General features: G+C 30.6%; 1 protein-coding gene across 1 annotated transcript in view; it reads right to left on the reverse strand.

Moving 5' to 3' along the window:
* The window catches only part of ENGase (cytosolic endo-beta-N-acetylglucosaminidase), a 212,235-nt gene that overhangs the window by 169,959 nt on the left and 22,975 nt on the right, over positions 1-19,301 (reverse strand). The window lies entirely within an intron of this gene.

Consider the following 19,301-nt stretch of genomic DNA (forward strand, 5'->3'; position numbering starts at 1 on the left):
AGAAAGGATTCCGGAAGGGGGGGGGGGAGGATTTCCGACATATCAAGAAATATTCAAACTGGAATTGAGAGTGTACAAAATAATTGGAGCTTTGGTGCAATAATTGTAAGAGACTTCTGCAAGGCCTTTAATGCCATTTTACATAGACATATTTTGAGACCAATAGATAAATTCCTTTCTAGAAGATTTTTTAACCCAATTAGAGCTCTTCTATTCAATGATGCGTCGACTATTGCATCAATCAATTAGGAAAGGGATCCAACAGTTTTAAAGAAAAGTTGTCGCCAAGGCTGTCCTTCAGCTTCACTACTTTTTGCTGCAGGGATTAAAGATCTTGGAAATGACATAAGAATTAAGGTTGGGGGTTTTGGAGTTGATTTTAGAACGTCATAACATATTATTGATTTGTATACTGACGATATTACATTGATATTTGAGGCAAGATCAGAAAAACAATTAAAAAGGAGTATGAACTATTTCAAGAAAAATGAAAACAGGTCTGGACATATATTCTCACCCTGGATAAACGGGATCCCTTTGAAGGACTTAGAATAGCTGATTGCTCTTTCTATATTTTTAGGAATGAAGCGGGAAAGTAAAGTAGCCTCGTATATAAACTGGACTGATCTAAAAAAAAATTCATTTATTCTTGGAAATACAAATGGAAGAAATTTAATCTCCAAAAAATAATTGACCTCTTTAATTACCAAATTGTTCCTGCGACTCTTTATAAGGCAATGTCTATTCCATGGTTAACCAAAGAGGTAATTGACGAAGATAGTAAAAGCTTTTTCATTGAAGCTACAATTATTCCATAAAAAGACCCAAAAGTCATTTAGGATGAGGGTTGTCTTTAATCTCTAGAATTATTCAGAAAACTTATCAAAAGATTACAATTGAGTTTAAAAGAAACTCAGAGTCCTTGTGGCGTGCATCTATTTTGTTCCATCCTGCCCACAATTGGTTAATTCTAGGAACTGATTTTATTAATGACAAAGTCGATGAATTCTCTCATTCTTAGGGAGAATTCCAGAAGATCATTTGGAAAGAGACGCCAGTCTTTTTACCCTCCTCTACTATTAACATTGTGCGTCAGAATAGTAATGAAAAGTTTTTCTTTAAAAACCTCATAGACACAAAAACGTTGGAATGGACAGCGTTATGTAAGAATATTACCATAATTCTTTCTTCAATAGTGGAAAGTTTTTCTTTCTACTGAAAAGAGTTGCAATTATTCATCTCACTCCTTTTTGTGGCACATAAGGATGAATTTTCCCTCCACCTAGAGAAATAACGGAGATAAAATATATTATGTGTATTTAAATTTGTATGAATTTACCTAAAACCTAGAAGAAGAGGATTACGAGTTCCATATCTAAAATCAGGGATAGAAAGCAATTTACTGCCCACTTTCAAATATCTTCGGTTATCTATTTTTTCATACTCACTGTAAGGTCAGTGGAAAATATTCAACACAGTTATGCATGCGTTTGCGAGTTGTCCGGCACTCCAGATATTGAGAGATTTTATCATACTGAACGTTACGGAAAATACAGAAAAATTTATAACGCCTTTAATTTAAATTTAATCTTTAACTTTAATCTCCTAAAAAATTCAAAGTCCTGCTACAAAAACAAAAGCTATGGAGTTTTCCTTATCAAGCTGTAAAAGCATGATTACAAAGAAGTTGGTAGTAGTACCCATCAAAGCCAAAGAAATCAGAGCTATTCTGATTGCAGCCGCAGCACGTTATTCTTTCTTCGCCGTTAGGATTCCAAGGGCATATTAGTCTTCATAGAACTATGCTGGGCACATTTATACTAATACCACTCCTTGTCAGATAAAAACTTAAACTTCTTGCGCCGTTTAATAGATAATTATGAGAAATTTAAAAGATATTCCGGATCTACAGAATAATTTTTTTAAATCCTTTCATTTAAATATTCATTTTGTTCATTTTTTTATTTATAATTTTTCAGGATGTTTCACTTTGGTCTAGGGAATCAATTTTAAAATAGAATGTTTAGTTATATATATTTTTGTATTAAACTCTCTAAATAAATAAAGTCATAAAAAAAATATGTATCACATTTACTTAGATTAATTTCTGATCTCCATGGAAGTAAGATATAGCTTCGAGAGAAGTTGACAAGCCTTACAGACTTGTTGCCGTCCGCTTGCAGTGATACGAAGATGCTCTATGAATAACTTATGATAGATCTTAAAATCTACCTCATCCCGGCCCAAAATGTCTCTAAAGCCATGCTCAATGAAGAAAAGTGTCCGTTTTCATCAGGAAATTTAAAACTTTTGTTTAACTTAGGTACTCAAAAGCCCGAGGGATTATGGACCTAAAACATATTCTTTACATAATCATAAAACCACTTTTCGAACATAAATAATAGTTGCCTAAGTACGAGACACATAGTTATATCATTTTTATTATATAACTGATAATACTTGGATTGGGGCTCATATTTTTATTAACATGTGTATCAGTATGATTAATTCGGAGAAACTTTTTAATCTTTTATGGTTTATCCTTATTTTATTCCAGTCATGTATTTATTTTTTCTTGCAACCCTAAAATACATAATTTTTATTTAATTGAATGATAATAATTTATTTTGGTAATATTACCTCAAGTCCTGGTGCCATTGTCTGTAGGATCGTTTCAATTTCTTATGAAAGGTTACAAGAAGACGAAATTTTTAGTTCCAGTTCTTTTCTTTATTTACCAAATTTATATTCAACTCCATTTGACCCGAGCTTGGCATAATAGCTACAAAGCAAATAACTAACATGGTGCTTTCAAGAACTTCGTTCTTGCGTTTTTTATGTTCTTCTTGTGGAGATTTAATTGCAGAGTTTATTTTTAATGCATGACTAGGTATATTAATAGAAGGACTATTGAAATCTTTTGACAAGTGAAAGATCGAGTAGCTCATTTTGGAGGTCTCTCAGATAATCATCTAGAGAAAAACGGGGCTCACATATCTGTGCTGTATTTGGATTGACTGTATCTTCCCTTTTTAATTTTTGCACGCATATTTTTCCCCTTGGGGAAGCGATGGCATGAAATATTCACAGAATTGAAACATGTTACACTTACACATTCTTGAGTTCCACCTGGACATTTTGTATTCGCAGAAATAGATGATTACAAAATTTTAAATTAAAAGAAATATGGAATGATGATGTCTTTTTCTTACCATGCCTAATTCTGAAGTATTTTTTTTTCCTCAAATATCATAAAAATTGCCCCAAAATTGACTTAGATAAATTTTACCTTTGATTTTTAAGCAAATACAGCTACAATCAAAATCAATTGTGTATTTCAATGATGCCACTTGTTGCAGCACGCTTCTTTTCCTTTTTATTTTCAGTTGCCTAGAACTTGTTATATAAACTTTGAGGCTAACGAAGTAGTTTAAAGCTTTAAGTTGAACTAAGGAGGAACAAATTTCTAACTAATGTGTTGTTTTCAACAAGTTTGACTAACTTCTGGAGTTAAATAAAGAATTAATAAAATAATTATTATAATATATAATACGGGTACGTCCTAGTTATTACCTATATATAATTATATGATATTTAATAAATAAATGAATGACGTCATATGAAAAGCGACATCTTGCGAAAAAATATGATAAATACTGTCTATACTATTTCCTCAGGCTAACAGTTGTATTTACTATTTGGTTTAGAGCTTTATAAAGAACCACATAGTTCCCATTATTGTACCACGTAACGTTTAAGCGGACGTCACAAACATATATATGACCCCAAACAGAAAAAAACTAAGTCTGACAACTAATTTGAGTAATTATGGTAAATTCCCTTTAACCGGTATGATTAATCTTTGAACAAACTGAACTTGATGCATATACATTATACATAAATTAAGTTTTGCTATATCACTTGACATCACTAAAATATGTACAAAATCGTAGAAACTGAAAATATATTTAGTCCTTAAAAATTTCTAATAATATGTAAAATGGTTGTTTTTATTGATATATAATTGCTCTCTTGAAGTTTCCTTTATATTCTTTTTATTTTCTATATAACATGTACAAACTACAAACGTAGTTACTTTTGTGGATAAATTGATGTTGATGGTGTATTTTAGGATGAATTTACATATTAACAAAAAAATTACCTTGGTTTTTTACATGGTTCATTTTGTTATAAGTATACTCCTAGGTACAATAACTATATATGTATTAGAGTGGGTCATTTAAAAAAAAAATGAAATTTTCCTTTAAGTGGGATCTCAAAAGTCTTGCATCAAAAATTCCATGTTATCTTTAAAATTCATACTAAGAAATATTTATATATCTATTCATACTACCAATTTAAATTATAAAATGAAGAAAGTGATGCTTCTTGTTTTCTACCTATTTCAGCTAATTAGGTTGAAGCTTGGGATTTGTTCCATTAAGCAGTATCCACCTTCTATGATGAGAATAACATGAACAGGCCCATTAATAAAGTTTTAGCTTCCAACTGCCTATTAAGGTGTGTCAATTTTGTCCTTTAAACAACGTTTTAAGCGAGAGGTATTTCAAAACTACGCAGCCTCTATCGGTTATTTAAGCAAGACTTTCATCTTAAATGCACGTAGTTAAATATTATGTGATATTAATTTTAAAGGTATTTTTGAAATCTTTGGCATAAACGACTTCTTTTAAGACGTCATTCAAAGGAAAATTTCATTTCTTTAAATGATACACTCTAATAACACTATGCAACAAAATTCAGATTATGGAATGCCAAACGGCTTAAACCCACATTTATTATTGTTATTTGAGTCATAATCCCAGTTTTAATTTCGATTCAGAGCCATATTTCGAAATGAAATATAGATTAAAATTATTTGTAATAACATAAATAATGGATTTAAAAAACAAAAATTACTTATGTGAAAACGAATTTAAATTCTATTAAAGTTTAGGCATGAGCTTTTTATTCGATAAACCTACAAAGTGTCATTTTTAGTATGAAGCTTTTTTTTATAAATAACTCAAATTCTATATAATATGATGTAGTTAGTTGTTCGATATGAATGCAATACGTAAGACTTATGCAAATGTAAAAAAATCAGAAACTAAGTTATTTCATTAAGTAAATTAATTTAAAATATATAAATTTTAGAGTTAATAGCTTTTTTTTTTGCTTGTCAAGTATTTTATGTAAAATCTGTTTATTTTATAAGTAACTTTGAGATTCATTCAAAGACAAAGAAATTTTTTATAATCCAGTAAATCAACATGTGTTCTTCCTACTATTATTACTATCGTTGTTCTATTACAAGTGATATCTTTGTTTGATGCATAAAAGTGTGTTTCTATAAGCTGTGGTAGTACCTACCTATTCAACTAGGTATTTTATCACCAATTGTTCAAAAATATACTCGTATGTAAACCTCAAATAATTATTAGTGCGTACAATAGATCATTTTCTTCTTCTATTGATACAAAGTACATTGAAATCCATATATAATACATTCTCACAGATTTGTCATAATTCATAGAATATTATTATTGGTCTAATAATATTATATTTCTTTGCCATTGTTTATCCAAACTCATTCATCACAACTACATATTAAAGTGATAGTTTTTATTCCCCAAAGCACGTGTTATAATGTATGTTATATATATGTTTTTAATTATGGACACGTCGTTACCTTTATTGTATCACGCAACCTTGATTAAAAAACAAATAGAGCTAAATAAGTCAATCAGATCAACTCCAATCAATCTTTAAATTAATTCATTAGCAGAGAAAGAGAAAATAAACTCCTTTTTTTATCGTTGGATGCCGCTTGGATATTTCTTATTAATATTTATTGATTTCTAAAGGAGTTTACCCTTGACTTAACCTTTAAGTAAATAACAAAATATTTGAAGAAATAGATACTTTAAATAGTGATATTACGCTACGCTTATTTTACTTATTATTATTGACCTTAAATTTTACAATCCCAGACTATCATTGTCATATTATTTCTCTACAATTTTTAAAATGAAAGACATATCTATATCAAAGTGTTTCTTATTTTGTGATGTCTAAATCGCTGTGTCAAAATCCGCTTTTATTTCAGGAAAATACAATAGGCAAAGTTTGAGGAAAATTGAACAATGTTTAAAGGTAGTTCAAGTGCCTGAAGTGACTTCTTTCTCGATTATCAGGGAAACAGTTCATACTTCAGCTTTATATGTTCCATAATTTTTAAATATGATTTAATTTACTCTAAGAAATATCAATGTTGTTTTGAGAAAAAAATACTTTTTATGCGAATTACAAGGAAAAATAGTTGAAAAAAAAGACTAATATACCTAAAAATGTTGCGTGAAATGTTTTTGCATTTTCCTCTTGCAAAAAAAGGCTCTTTATTTTGGTTGGATCGGTCCTTAATTTGGGTGTAAAATCAATCCCATTTAGTGGACCTTCATTTGTGTGCTAAATTTCAAATCGTTTTGTATTAAGCATCATTGCTCATATGCACACCTGGAGTACTTCTGTTAACAATTTAAATCGATTATGTATAGAATTATTCTCGTATTACAATTATTTATTATAATAGTTGAAGAATATTTAGTAAAAAATAGTACTGCACAACACTCTGTAGCTTGCTTAAAAGTAAATCACCACCAGGCTTGTCCCCGTTCCCTCTTTTTCCGTTCAATCGTTCATTTTGTCAGCCTGATGGGTCTTGCCTCCAGCCCTTCTTGAATTTATAGTTTATTTCAATACATAAAGTAAACAGACAAGAATTGCATCAACGTCAAGGCATTTTAAAAAACCAAGACTGACAACAAATTTTTGTTCTGGAAAATTAAGTCAGAAGCCCTAAAAAGTAATCCCTTTAAATTAAAACAATAAGTGGGGAATGCTTTAACAGGACATTATGACAATCCCAATCTCATCATATTTTCATTTACACATTGAACTATAAACTTTATTGATACATATTTAAATAAAAATTACAAAGCCATTTGCCTTGGATATTGTGAATTTAAAATTTCCTCGTCACTATCTTTACTTTCTTCACTAGTATCATCACCTTCATCAACATGCACTTAATGAAAAACACAAAAGTCATAGAATTTCATGAAGATCATTTTCTAAACCATTTACCAGTTTTAAAATTGAGGTAAAATGTAATTTTGAAGTATGCAGCATTATTAGGAAATTTAGTCGGACATAATTCAGGCATGTCCATTTTCAGTTTTTAAACTGAATTCGCTCTGTTTATCCAATATATGAACTACACCAACTGGTAGCAATCATTTACATTCTTCCATCCATACTCCTGGGGAGATAATTCTGCTTGGGTCGATCTAGTATCAGTAAGCCACAGTTTTGCAACTAAATGAGTGCGACGTATCTTTTGGAGTAGTAATCTTGAACAGGGTGGTAGAGAACTGCCATCCAACTTCAGCAAATATGTGATTCGTTCCTCAGCTTTCTTTGGTTTGTACTTGTTCAAAAACAACTGGAACAGTCATTTTCTTCTTTTGTACATCTCACACAAAAACTTTTCAATAGTGGATGTGTTGATTTCAGAAGCTGGCTAAAAAACTGACTGGGCTTCTTTGTTTTTCTGGAGGATTTTTAGTGGTCTTATTTTCTCCTTTCCATTGAATGACGATGTATTGTCTTATGATAGGCAGGTAGGGATTTGTAGAGTTAATCATCAAGTGTTGCATACATCTGAGTTATGCGTATATCGCTAAGTGTTGTATGTTTATAATCCGGCATTTATCCATATCTATAAGGGTCGTAAGAGAAACAGCAGCCCAGGTCAATTACAATACAATCGGTGTCGGATGTACGGATAATAATGTTGCTTGAAGACGGTATGTTTGCAAGATGATAAAACATACAACTATCAGCTTCGTCATGATCGCTGCACAGCCCAGCTTCTACACTTCTAACGGCTCCTCCATTGACTACTTTGTATCTGTAACATGTACTTCCTGAATTATTAAAGATTGGTTTCTGTTACAACACACAAGCCAAACTATCATCCTCCAATCTGTTGACAAGAAACTTGATCAATGACTCTTTAAAACTGGTATTTAGAAGGGATTGAATCCAGTTACTTGGGCGTTTCTGTGATGGTCCAGTAATATGATATGCAACAAAAGATGAAGCTCTTGAATCTCTCTCGCAGTCCTTGATTGATGGATATAGTCATTTGTCAGAAAAAAAGTGAATAATGTCCCCTCTGATGAAAGCATCTTCTTGAGAATAAAATGGGATACTTCACCAAATCTGGACAGAATAGCAGAGTTTATCTGAACATGTAAGAAGTACGAAGCAATTGATACTAGAGGGGTTGTTGAAACTTGAGACTCGAGATGTTTCATAAGTACCGCTTTTGGAGTTTTCTGCATTGTTCCATCTTCATGTAAATAACTGTGGAACTGGTGTAAGTGGATACTTTAAAACTTAAATTAACAACATCCATGGCAAATATCTTTGTAATTTTCATTTAAATAAGTTTTATAATACAATGTATGAATGAAAATATGGTGAGATTGGGATTGTTATAATGTCCTGATAAAGCAGAATTTTGTTTTAATGTAGAGGGGAGTAATACTTTTTGTGGGTTCTAACATAATTTTCTCGGACATAAACTGGTTATAAATCTTTCTTTTTTATAATGCCCTGAGATAGTACTATACATTGATGTAAGTTTTGTCTATGTACTTTATATGGTGAAATAAACCGTAAATTTAACGTTTTGTAGGCGACTTTTTTTTTTTTGGGGGGCACTGATTTTTTTTGTCAGTCTAGTTTTTTCTTGATGTCCTGATGTAGTACTATACATTGGTGCAAATTTTTTTCCATGTATCTTATGATTCCAAAAATCCACCCATAGGCTATTTTCAGGGGGGGTATGGAGGCCAGACCCTAGGGGGGTCAGGCTTACAAAAAAAAAGAAAAAAAATCAATGTTCTAGGTGACATAAGTCATTTCAGGGGATCAAACCTTCTGTACCTTATGGGTTGAAATCTTCCTTGGCAGGCTCTCGGACTATTTATAATTTATTTTGTAACACTTGTCTACTGTTTTTGTTTTGTACATAGAAGTAGTAATCTTCGGAAAAAATAGTCCAAAAACAATCCCTATAACCAATAAGAAAATGAACGCCGTTCATATATTTTCCCCTATGATGGTTCATTTTTTTCCCGTTCTTTGTTCAAAAAATGAACAGAAAGTTAGTTTTTCCGTTTAATGTCAAAGCCTGATTACGACAGATGCTAATTAGAAAAAAAAGATATGAAGGATAGTTCTTTTCAACGTTCGCAATTTTCTCTTGTTTCATCCCTACCGGTGTTTATACAAACACACACTAGTAGAGAGTACGTGCCGTACAAATGCCACTGTACCATGCCAGTTGTTTATTATGCTTCCTTACGAGAACATGTCCCCACTTTCTTATAATAAGGAACAAAAACGTTTTGTGCAATTGAAATGGTAAAATAGACAACGTGTTGTTAGCTAAGCACTACTGGATGCATCCTAATATTCAGAAAATGGGTCAAGCATAATGATGAGGACCGACTCACAATTCTTTTCCATAAGCCTTGGGATCCGGAAGGGGCCTAAATCGTCCAAAGTCCTTCTTTGTTGAGAAGCATTAACACAAAAATTGAGAAGAATCCCGGCCAATTGATTAATGTGATTGCTGACAGCATCGCCATAGCGTCTTGTTCAACTTTCAAACGTATTATTAATGAAAACCTACAGTACCAAAGATATGTACGTCCCAAGGGGCAGCCTCTAATCCTGTCAAAAGGGAAAAAAGTGTCAACCGAATCAGGGCTTTAATCAAGCTAAAACAAAAGCCTCCCATGAAAAATCTTATCTGGTTCTTCTGAGATAATAAAAATTTATGTTAAACTCCGAAGCATAACTCAAGGAACAATAGGTTCTTGTCGGTGTTAGAAGCAAGGAAGGCTCTGAAGATCAAAATCAAGGTTCAGTGTTCTGCACACTAAAGTATTTCTTCGGTTCTGCAGCATAAGTTGGACCAATTTTAGATTTGGAAGCAAAACAGGACAGCCTGTCACACCAGCAAAAGATCACTCGCTCTTATTGATTCTGAGAATATGATGTACGTATCACAGAGTTCTTGGCCTCCTAACTAGCTAGAATTGAACTCTTTAAACTATTTTGACTGATACAATGTTTAATGGGTTTCCAATGAAGGTCCCCACATCACCACAGGATCCATGCGAGCTGGAATATGAAGGTCATTACAGACTTTACCATGTGGGACGGTCAAGAAGGAAGTGGACAATGTAGTGACTCAAAGGCTTTAGTCTTTTATTTTTTTTATATAATTTTGAGTACTTATATTTATATGTCAACCTTAGATCTTCTTCTTGAGGATGTACTAAGAAAATATAATTATTTCCTAACCAACATCCTAAGAGAGTACAACGTTAGTTACTTACTCTCAACAAACACGCTATAGACGTTTCCGGGGACGTTGTGAACTTGTAGTCCGAGCTAACCACGATCTTTTGATTTAATGTCAAATTTATGCTATGATGTTGATTTTCGTGAAAATTATAATAAAATCGACTCAGAAATAAAGTAGTATACCTTTTTTTATTGGCTCGCGAACCCTTAAATATTGGAATATATTTAAAAAAAAGAAAAGATAAGTAGTATAATAGTTTATTCATCACAAGTAGTGTAATTATCAAAGTGCAAAGACGGAGACTATGAAGATATCAAAATGATATTAAAAAAAAGTTATATTTTAATGGTGTATTTTTACCAAATTGACTGGAAATAAACCGCCTTCATCCCGAATGACTTTGGTATTTTTCCTATATCTTCAAATATATTAAAGAAATGTCAAGTTTTGGAGAAAAATATATATGGGAGATAACTCTTCTACCGAGGTTCTACTCTTTAAAAACTCTTGAAATAGCAGGGCACACTGTAGATCAACGACAAGAAATAATTATCAATTTAGTCAACGAATTTCTTCAACGTATTCTTCCAAGAAGTGATAATAAAGAATTTTTGGAACCCACAATAATATTTCTTGATGGAACTACAAAATGTAGAATAAAATTTATATCACCCGGTCCGGCTCGTTGGTTTGTTTAAAGGGTTGTATAGTTTAAAAATTTAGTTATTTATGTAGTATATTGTCTAAATTAACTTCTAAAGAGGAACAAGTATTCCAAAATATTTGTATATTTATCGTGCGAACTTATTTAAAAGCATAAATCTCTGCTCCCACAGCCTCAGATGTTTTAATTAATTATTTGAATTTGATGAAATCACTACATAATTATTCAAAGTCAAAAATTTAAAAAACTTTCTAAGCATGTATCTGATGAGCTTGTTGGTTTGGCTCTATTTGATAATGATAATCGAGTCATGTTGGCATTCAAAAAGAAAAAAAATATTTGAAATAAAAAATACGCAAAAACAGTACTAAAATTCATTTGTAAAAAATTGGAAGACTTTACAAAAAAGACAAAAAGTTTCATTCAGATGCTGAAACTCCCATAAACTTAGTATTTCATTTTTACACAGAAAAGAAGGTAACCATTTATTAATATTTATATTGTATAATAACTCTTATTCAATATGATAAGCTATATTGTGAACCCTTTTCACGATAATCGAGGAAGAAGTCAGTTTTTCTAAAAAAATTAAGAATTTTCAAAACTTTGAGGGGCTTGAATTACCTCTAAACATTGTTCAATTTTGGTCAAACTTTGTCAATTGTATTTTATTATCAAAAGCAACGGGGTTTGACCCGGTGGATTGGAGTAATATAACTTTGCCCATTTGAATTGATAATGTGTTCCACAGAATACTTATATTTTAGTAATTAGTATTGAAATAGTCAAAAATGACACCCTTAATGTATCATTCATTCATAGAATATTCAATTATTGCGTTATACTTATCCCATGGTTACAGTACATGGGATTTTAAAGTTCATTTAAAATTATTCATCTCATGTTGTACAATCTTCATGATATACTTAGACAATATCCTATATGTTTACAAGAGTTCAATATGACAACACCTTCAAGTTAATTTGATTAAATATGTATATGCATGTTTGAAATAAAATGCACTCTCTGAAAAATACGAGTTACTTGTGCAATATTTATGTATTGTCTTGGTATATATATTACAGTTTCTAGGTATTCCATGCCCCTGGTTTTGCCCTGGGGCATCTTCTTATCAAAAATATGAACCTTATATTATGACACATGCGCTAAGTGGATTTGGGTATATTTACGGGGTTCTAGGTGAATTAGCCAAAGGGCAATTTGCCCAATAGCATTTAGCCGAACAGAAATATTGCCCGAATGTACATTTACCAAAGGATAATTTGCCGAACGTACATTTAGTCGGAAAATGATATATAATTTTTGATATATTTTAATTCAATTTAAAATGATATTATGATAAATAGGTTTAAAGACTAAAGAAACAGTTCCCAAAAAATATATTTGACATTTCATGTAAGTTTAATGTTTGATTAATTGCAGTACATATGGTTGTGAATGGAACAATGTAGCTGAATGGACAACGAGCCTAGGAGAAATTATTCTCTTGAACTCATTGTGTGTTGGTTCGTGCCTGGTCGTTTCTAGAGAAATAAATATACTATATGTATTTGGTAGTTAAAGAAGATTTCTAGGTCAGATGGAATAAATACAATACCATAATGTTTAATAATACTTAATCAATACACGGAATTCTAGACACATGGAAGACTCACACTTTTAAGTTTTCTTTTTTTTTTTCCTTACAGCTCTTTGTTTTTTATTTAGTTTATTATATTTTTCTTATACATAAGAACGAAATTTGTTGTTATTCCTCAATTGTATAATTTGGATTGAATTCTTGGTTATTCCCTCCATATCTTGTTACATTCTAATAAACGTTAAGCCAATATTGTCGAAACTGGAATTAAGGGCCACTTGTAAGAAAATTGATGTAAATTTAGTTACTTTTTTGAGCGATTATTATTACATTAATGATAATAATTAATAGAAGATACAATTATTTGGTCATACTTATATAATATATGTACCAAATGAATTTGAAATCATGTTTCAGATCTTTTTTCTTAATTCTTAATTTTTTTTTTTCATTCTGCTGTGTACCAAATCGTCGCAGTGGATATAAAAATGTACTATGTCTCTACACTCGCTACTTTATGATGAATGCATCGAAAGTGCTACCTTAGATCGATTCCTAGGCAAGCTGGTGGAGTCTAGGCACCTTCTAAGAATTCAAGAGATTGCTTTCAGAAAGTCAAGATAAGCTCTGGAAGAGTCGAAGAAAAAAACAGTTAAAATCGTCGGAACACATCTCCTGTAATGGAGGAATCCTTCATTATGCAGATGACATCTATGTCTGTGATAGTGAATTCTGACTTCGTGAATAATTGTATCTATGCTCAAGAAAACATAAATTCCTCCAGATCTTACACGGAAACATAGTATACTTCTATATATATGAACTATGGAGATCAATAAAACGACATAATAATCTACTGAAATATCTAATGAGGAACAGATGACCTCTAATCCACGAACCACTACTTTTTCATTGAAGTTTTTGAGTATTTTTCTCCTTAAGTCCACTCTGTTTCGTCTCCTACTCTAAGAACTCTATTTCATTGATAAGTGTTCATGATGTATATAACGCTGAAATAACTCATCTTAATCACATTGATATCAATCCAATTTATTGGGTGAAGTTTGATATGTATGGTCTCTATGGATAATTATATAACCTGGACAATTTAAGCCTCATCCCTAATTAGTGATTTCATTAATAGTTGTGAGTCTCTTTTGTGATTGGAAAACAAGTGGAAGATTATTCTAGTCTCGCCTCTCTTTTCTCGATAGTTTTGTATGGAAAGCATATTCTATTATACTATTACATATAATCTTGCATCAAATCATCTTATATTTATATTATTGAAGTGAAGAGTTATACAAAGAAAAATAGAATCGAAAATACAATGAGGAACAAAGAAATTTATCATTCTGCATCAACAAATCCTTCATTGTAACTCTTGTGTTCAAACCTCCATAGTCAACTCAGCTTCAACTCCTACTTTAAGTAATTTTTTTCCTTGATAAGAGTCCTTTAGTGTCCTTAATACCTATAACGCACGAATCACAACTAAATAGTCTTTATCTGAAATATCAATTCCATCTATAATTTTTAATTCGCACTGTACTACAAATATGGACACTTCAACACTTCAAACCTCAATTCCTATTTCATAAATAATCGTAAGACTTTTTTGTCTTTGGAAAACTAGTGGAAGATTATCTTAAACTCTAAAAGATAATATGCTCCTCTTTTCTCCATACTTTAGTATGCAATGCATTATTCATTTATGCTACTACATATAAATAGTTATTAGAAAATTTTAAGTGACTATTTTCTTTATAAAATATAAGAGACTTCTTAACTTTAACAGATTTCTATTGGAATATCTCAATGTCGTTGCAATTTCCAAACTTATTGACTCAGGAATCTGCTTTTAAACAGTTAAATTGATTTTGAGCATATTTGAATATTACTCTCTTGAAGATCTTGGGTCTTTACAAAAATAAATAAATACGATTTAATTTTAAGTTGTTTGATAGAAGACAATATAGTTAAAATGTATAGAAAAAACAATACGATTGTTTGAGTATTAATTAAACAAATAAAAATAATGGGAACATACATTGTATTCTCTAAATTTAAATTCCCTGTTTATGAGTTCACTGTTATTTCATTTTTTTATCTTATTGATTCATTCGGTTTTATTTTGGAAATGGAAATGCTATTTCGTTATTGAAATTGAGAAGACAGGGAAGTCTTGCACTATATCGCCAGATGTCCATTGACGGTCTAACTTTACCTTCAGCCCATTAATCTTAATAAATTTACTTTTTCATTTACAATCAGTGTAAGGTTATCATCTTCATCAAGAGAACAATTGTATGCAAGATCTGAGTCATTATTAGATGTCCAAAAGAGAGTTGTTCTCTTAGTGGATGAAGTTATTACTGCTCTAAGAGTTAAGCTATTTGGAGGTAAATTGACGGGACAAGAAGGATGTCAAATATCAAAAACTCTGCTTGTGTTCATGTAAAAAGACTAAAAAAATTATTATCTTATTACTATCTTCTAATCAATAAAATTTAGAATAATATAAAATACTTAATTATTTATTTTATTCTACAGAGGCAACAAAACAAATCATCTTTATTTTAAATTACATAGAAGGTTGATTGTTGTCATAAATAAATCATTGTTTATTATATATATATATTCCCCCCATCTTGCAACGTGAAAAAACCGTGAGTCTTGCATGAGTCTAGAATTCCGAGATCAGTGCAACCTCATCTATCCTGAAAGGAACATAAAAAAACACCTCTTAAAGAACAAAAAACTCTTCCTGAAAGTTACTGCTCTGGCAAGATATCATTACTGTTCGTCAATCCATGAACAATTCATCATGTCGAATGATAATTAATTGATAACGGAGAAGTGATTAAGAATTCTTCACTAAAATTGCTGTCATGTTTATTTGATATTTAATTTACTTAAAGTACTACTACGGTAAAGATACGAACTACATTCGGACCACATACTAGTGTGTTGTGTTTATATAAAGAACATTAATGATTATAATTAATAATAAAAAATTCTCCAAAACAACACTCATTAATTTACCTATATGACATATACAGCATATAAACAATACATATGATCATAGAACCATTTTAAATTGAAAGAAAATATGCAAAAGCATATGTCATTATATTAAATAACATTTTTTGGTCAAATATACTAATGGGTTCTATGGGGAAATATCATTTCTGTCAATTGGGAGTTGGTTTATAGGGCCAATTGCATTTTTTGAACCAAATTGTGAAGGAGATATTGGCATTTGTATTCATATTCCAGTTGATAATATGTCTAATCGAGTCACTATTCAGTTTTTTTGGGCCAATACTAAATAATGACTGAAATTTGTACATTAAATATAACACAAGGATTCATTAATCAGCAAATAAATCACCTATGTAGTTAGCATGGAAAACATTGTAAATCATATTTCTCAAGGCCTCAGTTTTCTATCTGATGGCCTCCTGGGACAATTCCGCACAAAGGAGCGGAGCTATCTCAATCTTCTTATGGATGCTCATAGTGGCGACTAAGACAATGTTTTTCTTAGCAATCGACAGCTAATTGTGTATTCTACAATATTGTTCATAAAAAATGACTTTTAACCTTTCTAAATATATATATAATATTGGTTGGCCTGGTATAAGTAAGGTAAAATTGAATAAACATTCATTAAACATGGCTTAAAAAATTGGATAATTTAAACGTTGTTTAAAATGAACTTTTAAAGTTGATAATTGATTCATATCGATTTGACAGTATTTCAAATGGAACAAGTCGTTTTTTTTTTAAGGAGAAAAAAATAAATTTCAATCCATATTTGGAAACAAGAAGAAATCAAAGCGGAGCCAGATTAGGAGAATATAGTGGATGGATAAGCAACTCTTGGCGTAACTCCATAAGTTTGACTGTTGCAATGGTGATAGAGTGCACAATATCGTGATGAAACAAAACAATAAGTAATTTTTTCTTTTTGTTTCTATATTCAACTAGTCCAAGAATGAAGTGTAGTATTTTCCATTTAGCGCCTTCTCAATGAATCGCTTGTGAATCATCTTAAGTGATGTAATACTTCTCAATATATTTTTTTCGTTTCCGTTATGGATATTTAGTGAAAGAATTAATGTTTTATAAAAACTCGAAAGCCGCTTTTTTAATTCAATTTCACCTGACTTATTAATCAGCCCTCCTGTACTAGAAAGTTGACATTTGGCAAAATATGTAAGAACATGTATACAAATGAATTAGTTTGGAATCCCTTTTGGAGCTGCAAATATTTTTATATTATGTAAAACATTATTTTTATTGCTGTAATGTATACATTTTTATCTTATTTCAATATACAAATATTAACATTTTCTTGAATATATTTTTTCAGAACAATTTTCCCTCTTTTTAAGCGCGAAAAAATATATTTTGATTTTATTTACTGCATAAGATTTTCTTTATTACTTTTTATACAGAAACGTCTGCCTCCCAAAAAAGGAATTCCCAACCATCATGATGTTTAGACTCGTGAAATTTCATTTGGATTTCCTTGATGCTCCCTATAATTATGTTGTCACAACATGTCTCATAGCTATTGTTCAAATCAAGCCAAGAAAAAATATCAGATTCTAAACAGTGAAAACAATAAGAAATTGTACAATAAATATTAATAGTGGTACCCCAAAAATATGAATGTAAAATATTTCGTGAAATATATATTTTTAAAAAAACGACCGTTAGGATAATCCATCAGAATATTGAGTAGACTTAGGTTTTCGGAGAGATCCCTTAATCGCTCAAAAATTGCTCACTTTTACCTATTTTTGCCCCTTTCTTATGTGAAAAAGCTTATTTTTCTGTACTACTATGAAATAAATATGGAAAGTGTCCGTTCTAGTAAAATTACATGACAACTTTTGATGATTATTTGATCATATTTTTCAAGGAAAAATATACCTGAAAATACCTTCCTTCGTTAGGTTTTCTTTTTGGAGGTAAAATATGTATACGATGAAATCAGGGTATGATTACATGATCGGATTAGTGAGGGAGATGACAACAGCCAATAAGAGGAATGATAAATTTGGTGCAAAATTGAAGGTTAAATAATCCTCATAGAATTTTCCAACAAATGAGAAATACTTTTGCACGAAATTTACTTGAACCACTAATGTGGACGTCTTTTAATATATTTTAAACTACCAATATTGATCTAAGGCCAAAATTGACGGGAGAAAATATTTATAAAATCTTGATTTGTCTATGTAATACAGCAAAAAAAAAAAAAAAAAAGAAGTATGAGTAAATGACTTTTAATTGAAATGTTACGGACTGAAATAAACTTAAAGCTCAATTTTAAATCTCTACTGACTGAGAGAATAAATAATAGCATCTAAAGAAAGGTATTGGGCGCTGATTTTTTTTTTAATAAGTGTAATATACAGATAGCCGATGAACTTTTGGATAAAAATGCCCAATCGTGAAAAACTATATGGAAGCAATGGATAAATTTTAGATTTGAAGTAAAAAAGACACGAAGCGTAAAGTATCAGGTATTAGAGACAAGAAGCTGATTCAAGAATAAATATAATCATATTTTATACTCGTATAAGTAAAAATGATACCTATTGCAAATATGCATCTTATAAAAATTACACAGTTGATACACAATATATACATATTTGGACTTATATTTAATGAAATATAAGATTATGTCTAGATAATGTCTTCCTTTAATATCTAATAAATTAGCTCTACACTTTTCATTATATATGTAAACTTTAATTCTTTTTCATGTCAATTCTGCTCAAATTAACCAATGTAGGAAAATAATTTTGCATAAAATGTCAATAATGGTTTTAAAATAATTAATTTAAAAAAAAAACCCGTACTATTTACTATTGAGATATCATAGTTTTTCACAGCTCTCACTCTGATAAGGCCTAAAGTAGAGAGGGGATACAAATATTAAAAGTCAAAAGGTAGAGCCTCTTGTATAAACTCATTAAATAAATTAAGTCATAAGGTTTAAGGAGTTATAAAGATTTTTTCTCATCTAAATTAGGTTAGTGGTGTATTTGACTTTCTGTCTATGTAAAGTTGATAACTAAGAAATGTATTGCTATCACAGAAATATAAATTATTTGAAAAGGGTTTTTCCTACAAAAACAGTATAACTCTAAGTATTTTATATCTATGGTATTTTTACTTCATTATTTTCTCTATGTTGACAGTTTTATGTAATAAATATCATACAAGAGGTCAGGAAAACCTTTTTGTCGAATATAATGGATGATCCAACATTGGGGGCATCGAATAAATTATAAATGCAGAAACATAGTCTTAGCTACAACAAGAAAGACATAACACTGATTCTAAGCTTAAAGTAAGTAATTATTATCCTCCTTATTATTTAAAAAGTAATCTGTGGCATAGATCTTAATTTATGTTCTTTTCAATAATAAAAGCATTATGTTCGTAAAAGGGTGGAGTAGAAGTTGGTTTGATTCAGAGCACTCATTGATAGAGAAGGGATCTCTGTAAAGAAAAAACTAAGTATACCGATTAGAAAAAGAAAAAGGGTTGATGTGTGTGGTCTTTCT

The sequence above is a fragment of the Lepeophtheirus salmonis genome, chromosome 4 (genome assembly GCF_016086655.4).
Source record: "Lepeophtheirus salmonis chromosome 4, UVic_Lsal_1.4, whole genome shotgun sequence".
Lineage (NCBI taxonomy): Eukaryota > Metazoa > Arthropoda > Copepoda > Siphonostomatoida > Caligidae > Lepeophtheirus > Lepeophtheirus salmonis.